The following is a 15,880-nucleotide window of genomic DNA, read 5'->3' as shown; positions in this document are numbered from 1 at the left end:
CAATCCATAGTGGATCCAACACAACCGTGAGAGTCCAGTTCAAAGTGGATTCAACACAGTAGCGAGAGTCTTGTTGGTTCGTTTATTGATACATTGATTTAATCATTAATCCATGTATTCATGTTAGCAGTCAATCATTTATCCTATCGCTTGTTTGTTCTTCCATATATTTATTAGTTTAATTATTAATTTAGTCATTCCTGTATTTATTAATGTATTCATTAATTCATTTAATTAATAATTTGTTAATGTATTCAATCACTGTTCATTTGTTTACTCATTTATTCATTCATGTATTCATTATTTGTTCAATAACTTACTTATCTGCTTGTTCAATTACCTATTTTGTGATTCATTTATTCAATTACTTCATTCATAAGTTGAATCATCTGTTTATTCATTATTTAATCTTTTTAATTTATTCATTCATGTATCCATTCGTGTAATCATTGATTTGTTGATTCGTTTATTGATACATTGATTTAATCATTAATCCATGTATTCATGTTAGCAGTCAATCATTCATCCTATCGCTTGTTTGTTCTTCCATATATTTATTAGTTTAATTATTAATTTAGTCATTCCTGTATTTATTAATTTATTCATTAGTTCATTTAATAAATCATTTGTTAATGTATTTAATCACTGTTCATTTGTTTACTCATTTATTCATTCATGTATTCATTATTTGTTCAATAACTTACTTATCTGTTTGTTCAATTAACTATTTCGTCATTCTTTTATTCAATCACTTCATTCATTCATTAGTTCAATCATCTGTTTAGTCATTCTTTAATCTTTTTCATTTATTCATTCATTCATCCATTCGTGTAATCATTGATTTATTGATTTGTTTATTGATATATTAAACTAATCATTAATCCATGTATTCATGTTAGCAGTCATTCATTTATTCAATCGCTTGATTGTTCTTCCATATATTTATTAGTTTAATCATTATTTAAATCATTCATGTATTCATTAATTTATCCATTAATTCGTTTAATACCTAATTTGTTAATGTATTCAATCACTGTTCTTTTGTTTATTCATTTATTCATTCATGTATTCATTATTCGTACAATAACCTATTCATCTGTTTGTTCAATTACCTATTTTGTCATTGATTTATTCAATTGCTTCATTCATTCATGGGTTCATTCATCTGTTTATTCATTCTTTAATCTTTTTCATTTATTTATTAATGTATCCATTTGTGGAATCATTGATTTGTTGATTCGTTTATTGATACATTAAACTAATCCTCATTGTTCGCAGAACCTTCTTGATCTTTTGGACTCATTTTCACAGCAAACAGGGCTTAAGCTTAATTATAAGAAAATGTAAAATTTTTAGGATCGGAAATCTAAAGGGAACGTCCTTCCGAATGGAATGCAAAGTGCCTGTTTTGTGGACAGATGGACCAGTTAACATACTTGGTGTTGTTGTACCAGAGAGTTTGGAAGATCTATGCTCAGTAAATTATGATAATCGACCAAGAAAACTGGGGGTTGGGTGCGTGTGTATATTATAGCCAAGAGTCATGGATGCATGGCATTCTGGGTAAGTGTTATGTTGCGTTTATAATGTGTTACAGAGCCGATGTTCTCCCGAAATGTGTTTGTCATTCTTGTTTGGTGTGGGTTCACAGATTGTGGCGCATATTAATAAGAGTGTTAAAGTTGTTTAATCGACCTAGAAAGCTGGATAAAATTATGCAATTATGGAAAGGGGAATCCTTAACCTTGTATGGCAAAATATCTGTTGTCAACTCATGAATTATTTTTCAGTTTATTTATTTGATTTTGTCATTACCAGCTCCATCACAAAACTTTTTTAAGATTTATGAACGGAGGGTCTTCGATTTTGTCTGGGACGGCAAACCAGAAAAGATTAAAAGAAAGATTTTGTATGAATATGGGGGCCTGAAACTTCTCAACATTGAAGCTATGTGTCGCTCTTTAAAAGTATCAATTGTTCTAAAGCTGTACTTAAACACTGAGTGGGACACAAGTGTCCTGTTGGACAGAAAACATGTACTATATCAAAAGAAATTGTATCCGTTTTTACAAGTGATTCCCTCCGAATTTTCTTATGTAGAGAGTCTGCTGGGAAACATGGAGGGGTTCATATAGGAAACAAGTCACTCATGGTGGGGTTTTCAATTTTATGTGCCAAAAAAAAGAGACGATATTTTGCAGCAGATAATATGGATGAACTCTAATATTGTAATAGATGGAAAGCCTTTCTTTTGGAAAAATATGTTTGAAAGAGGAATAATTTTTGTCAATGATATTATCAATGAGAATGGTAAAATAATGAAATATGATTAATTTAGAACTATGTATGGTGATGCTTGTTCAAGCTTTTTTTAATAAACTAACCGGAGTAATTAGGAAAAGATGGAAACAAATAATTAATTACGGAACTACTAAATTACTACGTAAGTTGTAAACCTCTAATAAGAAATTCTAGTTGGCAAAAAGGAACTATCGTATTTCCTTGACTTGCCTTGAATTACTGCCGAGTCAAACTCGCTCCCTAAATTTATTAGCGGATGCTTACTTTTACCGCCGGGTCACGAAGGTGAAATTCGTGGCGTCACGGGTGACGCTTCCCCTATCGTCTTTTTCAAAATGGCGGAGAAATTTATTTTTGCTTTAACTATGTGTAAACCAGGGGTCTTGTTCCACAGCCATACAGATCATACTGATGGTTATGACATAAAACAACTTTAACACTCTTACTAATATGCGCCACACTCTGTGAACCCACACCAAACAAGAATGACAAACACATTTCGGGAGAACATCGGCTCTGTAACACATTATAAACGCAACAAAACACTTACCCAGAATGCCATGCATCTATGACTCTTATTGCTTATATTATACACCCCGCTAGCACCAAAGCCCGCCCCCCTCTCCGTGCATCGGTTGAGGTGGGCGAGGTCGGGGGCACGTGTATATTATAGCCAAGAGTCAGGAATGCATGGTATTCTGGGTAAGTGTTATGTTGCGTTTATAATGTGTTACAGAGCCGATGTTCTCCCGAAATGTGTTTGTCATTCTTGTTTGGTGTGAGTTCACAGATTGTGGCACATATTAATAAAAGCGTTAAAGTTATTTATATCACAACCATCAGTGTAAAAGGTATGGCTGTTGACCAAGTATGCATTACAATCTCGTATGAGAAGCAGCAAAACGCATGCGTCCAGCCGGCACGCAGATAGCATGGCGTAAAGGTGGGCGCAATGACAGGTTGTAGAGCAGTGGTCCCCAACCACCGGACCCCGGCCTGCACCACGACGAGTTGAGTATATACCAAAAAGTTATATTATGGTTTCATCTGACCACATGTCATTCACCCAATCCTCTGCTGTATCGTCCATGTATCCATTTTGGTATAAACTCAACTTGTCGTGTTTGGAGGAAGAAGAATACTGAGTTGCATCCCAAGAACACCATACCTACTGTGAAGAATGGGGGTGGAAACATCATGCTTTGGGGCTGTTTTTTCTGCTAAGGGGACGGGACGATTGATCCGTGTTAAGGTAAGAATGAATGGGGCCATGTATCGTGAGATTTTGAGCCAAAACCTCCTTCAATCAGTGAGAGCTTTGAATGGTTGACCAAATACTTATTTTCCACCATAATTTACAAATAAATTCCTTAAAATTCCTACAATGTGAATTCCTGGATTTTTTTTTCACATTCTGTCTCTCACAGTTGAAGTGTACCTATGATGAAAATTACAGACCTCTGTCATCATTTTAAGTGGGAGAACTTGCACAATCGGTGGCTGACTAAATACTTTTTTGCCCCACTGTATAAAACAAAACAAGAAGCAAAGAATTGAACAGAGACAGAATTCAATTTGGCTCAGTGAGGAGAAACGTGTACATCTGTACCCTTGTACAGTGTCATTACACTCCGCCAAAAGATTGCACGCCTCCTTCTTTTACCTTCCCTGACCACATGGCAACAGCTGCTTCCAAAGGGACATGGTCGTAAACAGCCATCGCCTTTGATTACAAAACAGTTCAAAAGAGAAGGTCGGTTCAAAAAAGAGGTCGCAAAAGAGTTCAAAAAAGAGGTTTGTAGAAGAGTTCAGAAAAGCGGTGCCTGGAGGGGAGTCAGGCCCTGCTCTCCGCTTTGTAGTTCTTGGGTCACGACAATATCTTTCTGTTGATTACAATACAGGAAAGAAACAGAACAACTTCATGTTGCTTTCCATCCTACACAGTGGAGTTTTACAAGCTTTCTTCTTGGTAGGTCCAAATACATGTTTTTGCTTAGAATAGAATAGAATAGAATAGAATAGAATAGAATAGAATATACTTTATTGTCATTATATTTGCATATAACGAGATTAAAGACTCCAACTTAGGTGCGGTTGTGTGAATAAATAACTCAAGAGGTAATAAAGGAAAAACTAACAATTTAAATAAACAGACTACTATCCAATAGATATAACAAGCAATCCTGTACAATATACAAAACACTGTAGAAATACAAAATACTGTACAATATACAGAACAAGACAAGAGTACCGAAGTAATGAATGCTTGTTACTCAATGTAAGACAAAATGTGTGTGATAACTTAGAAACAATTATTCTAACAGGTACAGTAGAACACAGGTGAACTCACCTGCTGCCTTTTTGTGGTACTTGAACCTGATTGGTGCGTCTGCAATTAAGCATTTACGTGCTGGTGGACTTGAGTGTTGTGTTCAACCAATTGGCTAACGAGTGTGCTTCTTTGAAAGTCAAAGCTTTGGAGTTTGCGAGGAAGTGACATCATGATATGCATCTGAGTTTAATTAGTTGTTTGCAAAAATTGAGGACATTGGGCTTATAGTTGTGCTAATTTGCTCGGTTGTTTTGCTCCGTGAGTGTAAGGTTCTGTAAAACTTTTGGTTTTAGTGTTCATGCGTTTCAAAAAAACCTGTATGCATCCTGTGTTATGTTTGGTGTTATGTTGATGAAAGTAATATATGTGCATTGTTAGAGCCAACAGCTTTTTATTTGTCGTAAGAATGCAATTAATAATAATTACCTCCACCAGGAGGTTATGCGATCGATTTGTTTTGTTTGTTTGTTAGTTAGATTGTTAGCTAGCAGTAAAACTCAAAATGTTATGGGTGGATATTCATGGAAGTTTCAGGAAATCTCAAAATGGGATAAGAAACAAGTGATTCGATTTTGGGGCTGTTCCGGATCATTTCTAGTTTGTTATATTATGTTTATGCTACAGGCCTCATCTTCAGTATGTGTGTGTGTGTGTGTGTGTGTGTGTGTGTGTGTGTGTGTGTGTGTGTGTGTGTGTGTGTGTGTGTGTGTGTGTGTGTGTGTGTGTGTGTGTGTTTATGATAGTGTCCTGCCTTCACCCATCGAGACAAAGGTAGTGGTTGACTAACAAGAGTGTTCACTTCCTTTCTTTTATTGTAACTCAAAACATGAAATGAGATGGGGAACACTTTGTTATGTTTACACAGAGAGGACATGACGGCTCAGACACCAGAGGGTATGGTGTTTAAAGATGTATCATATATATATATGTATATATATATATATATATATATGTATATATATATATATATATATATATGCACCAGCGCCCCCCGAGACCCCAAAGGGAAAAGTGGTAGATAATGGATGGAGATATATATATATATATATACATATACATATATATATATATATATATATATATATATATATATATATATATATATATATATATATATATATATATATATATATATATATATATATATATATAGTAACTAGATCTATATATATACATATATAATAATTACAAACAATACTACTAACCTATAGAATGGAGTGTGTGACCAAAATCCAAGAGTGGGTGGTGTAAGACTATGTGTGTAATTAATTGTTGTGTATTACCGAGTGTTGAGGAGTGAGAGAGAGCGAGAGAACCGGCAAGGTCCGTGTCCAGGGGAGGGTCGAGAATAGGGGCGAGGCAGCGTAGTCCGTGTCTGAGCTGGGGTCGAGAAACGAGGGAAGCAGTCAAAATCCAGAGGGGAACGACGAGATCACGACGAGAAAAGTCGGGAAAGCAGGTAAACAATAGAGAACTAAGTTCCCGCCTGGCCAATTTAGTGTTGCCAATCAACCTGCCCTAGTGTGTGAATGTGAGTGTGAGTGTTGTCTGTCTATCTGTGTTGGCCCTGCGATGAGGTGGCGACTTGTCCAGGGTGTACCCCGCCTTCCGCCCGATTGTAGCTGAGATAGGCGCCAGCACCCCCCGCGACCCCGAAAGGGAATAAGCGGTAGGAAATGGATGGATGGATGGATGGGTTCCCGCCTGGATCCTTGGGTCCACAGTGGTCCTTTATACAGCTCTCTCTCATCAGGGCCAGGTGTGCTGATTCCTGATCGTCCGCAGGCTTGCCGCTGCGTGGGCGTGCCGCGCTCAGCATGAGCGGGGGCGTGTCCGGGCGAGCAGCCAGAGGAAGAACTGTGACACTCAGTTGCAGGAAAGTGGGTTCAAGTCTGCGCCGCCACACACTTGACTAGATTTTTGGGTCTGGGTCTAGATTCAGGACATTTTTTACTATTGGAAGGTCTGCGTGCAAACATAGAAATTGAAGGGCCACACTCAGACCAATCTTAAGAAATTTATGACACCAAATCAGATTTTTTTGCTCTGAAGTGAAACAGATCTTTATTTTTTTCCCCCAGTCTAAACGCTCCAAAGTGCTTCAAATCTGATCTTTTGGCATCAGAGTCAGACCACATCAGGAGGTAGTCCTGAATCCAATTGCAATCTTCCATCCATCCATCCATTTCTACCGCTCATTCCCTTTGGGGTTGCGGGGGGCGCTGGTGCCTAGCTCAGCTACAATCGGGCGGAAGGCGGTATACACCCTGTACAAGTCTGATCTTTTCAAATGTGACTTCAGTCTAAATGCAATGCGACCTGAATGTGAATTTTGGGTTAATCTGACATCACATTGACAAAGATAAGACCTTCTGGAGGAAAGTCCTGTGGTCAGATGAAACAAAAATTGAGCTGTTTGGCCATAATACCCAGCAACATGTTTGGAGGAGATAATGTGAGGCCTTTAATCTGGGCCTGTTTTGCTGCCAATGGAACTGGTGCTTTACAGAGAGTAAATGGGACAATGAAAAAGGAGGATTACCTCCCAATTCTTCAGGACAACCTAAAATCATCAGCCCGGAGGTTGGGTCTTGGGTGCAGTTGGGTGTTCCAACAGGACGATGACGCCAAACACACATCAAAAGTGGTAAAGGAATGGCTAAATCAGGCTAGAATTAATGTTTTAGAATGGCCTTCCCAAAGTTCTGACTTAAACGTATGGACAATGCTGAAGAAACAGGTCCATGTCAGAAAACCAACACAATTAGCTGAACTGCACCAATTTTGTCAAGAGGAGTGGTCATAAATTCAACCAGAAGCTAGCCAGAAGCTTGTGGATGGCTACCAAAAGCGCCTTAATGCAGTGAAACTTGCCAAGGGACATGTAACCAAATATTAACATTGCTGTATGTATACTTTTGACCCAGCAGATTTTGGTCGCATTTTCAGTAGACCCATAATAAATTCATAAAAGAACCAAACTTCATCAATGTTTTTTTGTGACCAACAAGTATGTGCTCCAATTACTCCATCACAAAAAAATAAGAGTTGTAGAAATGATTGGAAACTCAAGACAGCCATGACATTATGTTCTTTACATGTGTATGTAAACTTTTGACCACGGCTGTACATCCATTCATACATTATATTACTTTCATTTATTTTTGTCATGTTTGGTTTTTGGAGTCTTTTAAGTTCCTGCTTTTTCACTCCCTTATCTTGTTTCCATGGTTACTCATTAGTTTCCCCTGTCATGTCACGCGCCTGATTTGTTTTGACTCGCGCACCTGTCCAATTGCCACAGTATTATTTAAGCCACAGTTGCCAGGTAATCAGCCTGGCGACATCACCCTCGATCACCCGCTATCACCTTCTACAGTTAGGTCTTTTCGAACACGGATTTGACTCCAGGGTGCAGAGACGGGAGGCAAGGTTGTATCACAAAATAAGTCATCTTTAATCAGTCCAAAAAGGGATTGACTAAAGGCGATGGGGCAGAAGTGCACACCATGGAGGAACAAACAGAAGGAGGACCCTCGGTGGTCGGCAAAAGGTTCCAACGAGAAAACTTTTCTCTACTACAGAGGAACTAGGTAGCAAAAACAAGAGGTAAGGGATGATGATAAATAAGAGAGACAACGTACCAGATTTGGATAATGCGAGTCAGGCATGAGCACATGGAAGGTACAAGTGTCATTAACCGGCAAGGAGCAGCTGGCTGTGATGCACTGATATATTGCCGGGTAGCGATTAGTAGCAGGTGTGCCTCGCTGAGAATAATGGAAAGAGGAAAAACTGACACAAAAAGCAACACAGAGAAGATAGGGAAATAAAAACACAACATCTACAAACCCTTGATATCCATGCTGATGATCCTGTTCCTTTCTCAGTAAGTTTTTTGTTATTCATGCCATTGTGCAAGTTTTTATTTTCATAGTCAAGGTTTTGTAACCCCTCTTTGAGCACTTTTCGTTGTTCCTTTTTGAGTAAAATTAAAAGATGTCCCTGCCTTCACACCATGTCCGTTCCAATCGCTTTGCACCTCGGGAAAACAAACCCCACCACAGTCCACGTCTTGACAATTTTCATATAAAAAAACATACTTTTTTTTTTTTGAGTGGCATCTTTTATTTTATTTTGGAGTAGTAGCGATTTTCCTCCCGGTCAACTTCCTGTGTTTTCACTTCATAGAATTGTGCATGAAAGTGACGTCAAGGCCACATTGGGGCCAGATGTGTGTTTACAAGTAAAAATAAAATTTTATTTGCAGTGTAAACAGTCAGCTGGAAAAAAATCTAATCTAAAACAAATCAGATTAAGAAATAAAGAAAATATTAGATTTGGGCCACTTTGGCCTGCAGTGTAAATGTAGTCAAAAACAAAATTTTTGTTAAACTTTTTTTGTAATGTTTTAATGTGGCCTCAAAATATTTCAGTGTGTTTTTAAAACTACAAAATAAGCCAACAAATAATTGATAGGCAAGCGGGGTCAATGATCCTCAAAAGACATTATCCTCCATATTTGATTCTGTTTATGGTCATAAATACAGTAACTGCATCCTTAGATTCACAACCACAATAAAGTAAAAATATAAAAATAGTGAGTCAATATTATGTAGAAGAAGAAAAAATTTGAAACAGTAGTATAAAAAGTCAAGACACTTGAAAGTACTGAAGCTGTATGTGCATGCTATGGTAATTACAGCTGTATTGTACAATTATTGGAACACAAAGTGGACAAAATGATGACTCATAACGATTACATGATAACTCATGCTGTGATGTTAATGCTGATCTCGTTAAGCTAGCCACATTAGTCACTACATTCATATCATCATCATCATCATCATCATCATCGTTCCCATGACACTCCCAGAAGAAGAAACTACTGCGAATAAAGAAGATTTGCACTTTTTTTTTTTTAAATGTCTCTTTAAAGGGGAACATTATCACAATTTCAGAAGGGTTGAAACCTAAAAAAATCAGTTTCCAGTGGCTTATTTTATTTTGTCGAAGTTTTTTTTTTAAACTTCACCCATCATGGAATATCCAGAAAAAAGGCTTTAAAGTGCTTGATTTTCGCTATCTGTAAATCCACCCGTCCATTTTCCTGTGACGTCACGTAGTGATGCCAATACAAACAAACATGGTGGATAGAACAGTAAGATATAGCGACATTAGCCCGGATTCAGACTCGGATTTCAGCGTCTTAAGCGATTCAACAGATTACGCATGTATTGAAACGGACGGTTGAAGTGTGGAGGCAGATAGCGAAAATGAAATTGAAGAAGAAACTGAAGCTACTGAGCAAATAGCTATTGAAGCTATTCGGCGATCGCCTTCTAACCAACGATTGCCTCTTTTGACCACTAGACCAACTTAAATCCGTCGATTGGTAAGTGTTTGTTTGGCATTAAATGTGGGTGGAGGGACAGGCTGGATGCAAATATAGCTACAAATGTAAATACAGCTAGCTTAAATAGCATGTTAGCACCGATTAGCTGGCAGTCATGCCATGACCAAATATGTCTGATTAGCACATAAGTCAATAACATGAACAAAACTCACCTTTCTGCTTTTGTTGACTTTATCGTTGGAAATGCATCTGCTTTGAGTGTCGCAGGATATCCACACGTAGCATTGCTATCGTCGGTAAAATGTGTTGAACAAACGAGGGACTTTCGCATCTTTTGACCACTGGTATACTTGAATCCGTCGATTGGTATGTGTTTGTTTGGCATTAAATGTGGGTGGAGGGAAAGGCTGGATGCAAATATAGCTACAAATGTACATACAGCTAGCCTAAATAGCATGTTAGCACCAATTAGCTGGCAGTCATGCCGTGACCAAATATGTCTGATTAGCACATAAGTCAATAACATCAACAAAACTCACCTTTGTGCTTTCGTTGACTTTATCGTTGGAAATGCATCTGCTTTGAGTGTCGCAGGATATCCACACGAGCATTGCTATCGTCGGTAAAATGTGTTGAACAAACGAGGGACTTTCGCATCTTTTGACCACTGGTATACATGAATCCGTCGATTGGTATGTGTTTGTTTGGCATTAAATGTGGGTGGAGGGAAAGGCTGGATGCAAATATAGCTACAAATGAGGCATAACGATGCAATATGTACATATAGCTAGCCTAAATAGCATGTTAGCATCGATTAGCATGCCGTGCTAATCGATGCACACTCCACGTAAGTCAACTTGAATCCGTCCCTGATCGTGTTGTTACACCCTCCGACAACACACCGACGAGGCATGATGTCTCCAAGGTACGGAAAACAGTTGAAAAAACGGAAAATAACAGAGCTGATTTGACTTGGTGTGTGTAATGTGTTTGAGAAAATGGCGGATTGCTTCCCATTGTGACGTCACGGGTGAAAGGTCATCGCTCCGACAACGAACAATTGAAAGGCGTTTAAATCGCCAAATTCACCCTTTTAGAGTTCGAAAATCGGTTAAAAAAACATATGGTCTTTTTTCTGCAACATCAAGGTATATATTGACACTTACATAGGTCTGGTGATAATGTTCCCCTTTAAAGAACAAATATCATGACCTGGTTTTCGCTCATATTTGAAGGGTGAGGTAGAAAGATGGTAAACAGAAGCTGTGTGTAAAGTACAACATAAAATACACATTTGAAATACTTTTTTGTACATAAAGCTTATATTTTAAATGACTAAATATTGAATGATTAAATATTGGATAATAACAAGTAATTGACAGAAGTTCATCTAAATCATACGTATTTATAGGGGTGACAGATACAACTTTTTTTACTTCCAATACAATACTGATATTGATCCGATAAGCTATCAGCAGAAATTATACACACTTTTATTATTTTGTAGTGTGGAATGTTGGAAAAGGTTTGATCAAGTGAAATTACAAACCCTGTTTCCATTTGAGTTGGGAAATTGTGTTGGATGTAAATATAAACGGAATACAAAGATTTGCAAATCATTTTCAACCAATATTCAGTTGAATGCACTACAAACTGATAAACATTTATTTTTTTGCAAACATTCATTAACTTTAGAATTTGATGCAAGCAACGTGTGACAAAGAAGTTTGGAAGGGTGCAATAAATACTGATAAAGTTTAGGAATGCTCATCAAACACTTATTTGGAACATCCCACAGGTGTGCGGGCTAATTGGGAACAGGTGGCTGTCATGATTGTGTATAAAAACAGCTTCCCAAAAAATGCTCAGTCTTTCACAAGAAAGGATGGGGTGAGGTACACCCCTTTGTCCACAACTGCGTGAGCAAATAGACAAACAGTTTAAGAACGTTTCTCAAAGTGCAATTGCAAGAAATTTAGGGAATTCAACATCCACGGTCCATAGTATCATCAAAAGGTTGAGAGAATCTGGAGAAATCACTCCACGTAAGCGGCATGGCCGGAAACCAACATTGAATGACCGTGACCTTCAATCCCTCGGACGGCACTGTATCAAAAACCGACATCAATCTCTAAAGGCTATCACCACATGAGCTCAGGAACACTTCAGAAAACCACTGTCACTAAATACAGTTCGTCGCTACATCTGTAAGTGCAAGTTAAAGCTCTACTATGCAAAGCGAAAGGCATTTATCAACAACATCCAGAAACGCCGCCGTCTTCTCTGGGCCCGAGATCATCTAAGATGCAAAGTGGAAAAGTGTTCTGTGGTCTATCGAGTCCACATTTCAAATTATTTTTGGAAATATTCGACATCGTGTCATCCGGACCAAAGGGGAAGCGAACCATCCAGACTGTTATCGACGCAAAGTTCAAAAGCCAGCATCTGTGATGGTATGGGGGTGCATTAGTGCCCAAGGAATGGGTAACTTACACATCTGTGAAGGCACCATTAATGCTGAAAGGTACATAGAGGTTTTGGAACAACATATGCTGTCATATAAGCGCCATCTTTTTCAAGGACGCCCCTGCTTATTTCAGCAAGACAATGCCAAGCCACATTCAGCACGTGTTACAACAGCGTGGCTTCGTAAAAAAGGAGTGCGGGTACTTTCCTGGCGCGCCTGCAGTCCAGACATGTCTCCCATCGAAAATGTGTGGTGCATTATGAAGCGTAAAATACGACAGCGGGGACCCCGGACTGTTGAACGACTGAAGCTCTACATAAAACAAGAATGGTAAAGAATTCCACTTTCAAAGCTTCAACAATTAATTTCCTCAGTTCCCAAACGTTTATTGAGTGCTGTCAAAAGAAAAGGTGATGTAACACAGTGGTGATCATGCCCTTCCCCAACTCTAAGTTAATTATTATTTGCAAAAAAAAAAATAAAGTTTATGAGTTTGAACATCAAATGAGCTTTTCAGATGTAATTAAACACATTTACTAGGATAATTCTGGAAAATCCCTTATCTGCTTATTGTTTAGTGTGATTGTAAAGATTGTAAAGACATACCTCGAGGTCGGATGGCTGCGGTGAACGCACAGTGTCTCAGAGAGAAGCCGAGGAGCCAAGCTCACAGCTGCCTTTATTGACAGCTGCTGCAGGACGACAAATAATCCAATGATGTCTCCGATATAAATCACAATTTTCCCATCCAAAAACATGCTGGTTGCTGTAGAGAAAACATGTTCGCTTGACTGCTCTGCTTCACAACAAACAAAGAAACACCGGCTGTGTTTCAGTGCTAAAGACAGCTGCAATCCACCGCTTTCCACCAACAGCATTGTTCTTTATGTTCTCTGTTATTAAATGGACAAATTGCAAAAGATTCAGCAACACAGATCTCCAGACTACTGTGTAATTATGCGATTAAAGCAGACGACTTTTAGCCGCGAGTGGTGCAGCGCTGATATTTCCTGACCGTCTGTGACATCACGCGCACGCGTCATCATTCCGCCACGTTTTCAACAAGAAACTCACGGGAAATTTAAAATTGCAATTTAGTAAACTAAAAAGGCCGTATTGGCATGTGTTGCAATGTTAAGATTTCATCATTGATGTATAAACTATCAGACTGCGTGGTCGGTAGTAGTGGGTTTCAGTAGGCCTTTAAAGGCACTGCCTTTAGCATCCTCTCTCACCTGAAAAGGAGACTATATGTCTCCGTTATCCATAGGTTTATCCATAACCCATAAAGTAGGCAGACACAGAGCTATTTCTCACAACATCCCGATTCCCATCATGCATTGCTTCAAAAACTACAGCAAGTAGTAATGTCCAAAAACATAACAAAGACGAAGCAAAAGAATGAAGAAGAGACATGGCGACGACGAGTAAGAAGAAGTACGCTTGCAAGTTACAAAAGGATTAGAAAAAATAATACAGTTCATCCAGGACAGCTCGAAGGGAAAGCGGAATGCTGCCTGCAAATTTTGTATATTAGACTTCTCCATTGAACACGGTGGCCGAACGGATATACTCATACATATCACGATTAAAGATAAAATTATTTTTTTATTTACTTTCCCTAAATATCAAAAATTATTCATATTATCTTCATTTCATATTGTGCTCTTTCCAGTGTTGTTGTTTTTAGTTTTAGTTTTTATCCAATCAAAATTCAGCTAGCTTATGTTGCCATGCTGTACGAAATCTGCCCGATTTAGAATCAACAATGTGGGCGTCCGTGCACTGCAAGCAAACGGCCACATACAGTTGATAGACAATTGTGACAGCCAATCAGATCACGAGTTGTTGTCAGTAAGACCCTCTAGACGACCTCACGTAGAACTCGACATTTACACGTCCTGTGATTGGATACTCACGGCACTGTTAGCGGATGAATTTGAGAACACATACAGTTGATAGACAGTTGCCATAGCCAATTAGATCACAAGTTTTTGACAGTAGCCTATCTAGGTAGCCTGGTGTTAACAAGACTGTGATTGGATATTCACTTGTCATTCACAAGTTGCAATCTAGCAGGAAGCAGGAAGTGTTACGCCGTAACCCACAAAGAAGGAGAACAAAATGTTGATTAGGTGGCAGATATATATTTGCAAAGTCATTTTCGAGAAGGATATTTAAAGAGAAACTACATCTTGCGAGTCGATGTTGGTCAACGCCAGAAGCTAGCTCAGCTGTTACGGCAATGAAATGGGGAAATCCTCGCCATTTCCACTCGAGTCAGACGAGTACAAGCGGTGCCACTGGCTTATACAGCGTTAAAGGCCTACTGAAACCCAGTACTACCGACCATGCAGTCTGATAGTTTATATATCAATGATGAAATCTTAACATTGCAACACATGCCAATACGGCCGGTTTAGTTTACTAAATTACAATTTTAAATTTCCCGCTGAGTTTCTTGTTGGAAACGTCGCGGAATGATGACGCGTGTCTGTGACGTCTCGGGTTGGAGGGGACATATGAGCCCAGCACCACACACAGCTAAAAGTCGTCTCTTTTCATCGCATAATTACACAGTAATTTGGACATCTGTGTTGCTGAATCTTTTGCAATTTGTTCAATTAACAATGGAGACTATAAAGAATAATGCTGTTGGTGGAAAGTGGTGTATTGCAGCTGCCTTTAGCACCGAAACACAGCCGGTGTTTCTTTGTTTGTTGTGAAGCTTTAACACAGAGCGGTCAAGCGAACATGTTTCTCTACGTCAACCAGCAAGTTTTTGAATGGGAAAATTGTGATATTAAGTTGGCTCTTACCGGAGACTCAGTGGATTATGCAACCTCCTCCTGCAGCTCAAAAAGGCAGCTTTGATCTTGACTCCTCGGATTCTCTCACAGACACTGGCGTTCACCGCAGCCATCCGAGTTTCAGGTATGGCTTTACAATCTCACTAAAACACTATTAAAACAATAAACAGATGAGAGATCTTGCAGAATTATCCTAGTAAATGAGTCTAATTACATCTGAAACGGTCCCTGTGGAGACGTCGCCTTTTCTTTTTTTCTTTTTTTTTTGTGCTTCACTCTAACTTTCTTCATCCACGAATCTTTCATCCTCGCTCAAATTAATGGGGTAATTGTAGCTTTCTCGGTCCTAATAGCTCTTGCTGATGGAGGCTATGATTGTAAACAATGTGAGGATGTGAGGAGCCCTAAAACCCGTGACGTCACGCGCACATTGTCTGCTACTTCCGGTAAAGGCAAGGCTTTTTTATTAGCGACCAAAAGTTGCGAACTTTATCGTCGATGTTCTCTACTAAATCCTTTCAGGAAAAATATGACAATATCGCGAAATGATCAAGTATGACACATAGAATGGACCTGCTATGCCCGTTTGAATAAGAAAATCTCATTTCAGTAGG

Source organism: Nerophis ophidion, linkage group LG09, assembly GCF_033978795.1.
Source record: "Nerophis ophidion isolate RoL-2023_Sa linkage group LG09, RoL_Noph_v1.0, whole genome shotgun sequence".
In the NCBI taxonomy this organism is placed as follows: Eukaryota; Metazoa; Chordata; class Actinopteri; order Syngnathiformes; family Syngnathidae; genus Nerophis; species Nerophis ophidion.
The sequence above is the reverse complement of the archived record's forward strand: the minus strand, read 5'-3'. Positions refer to the sequence as shown.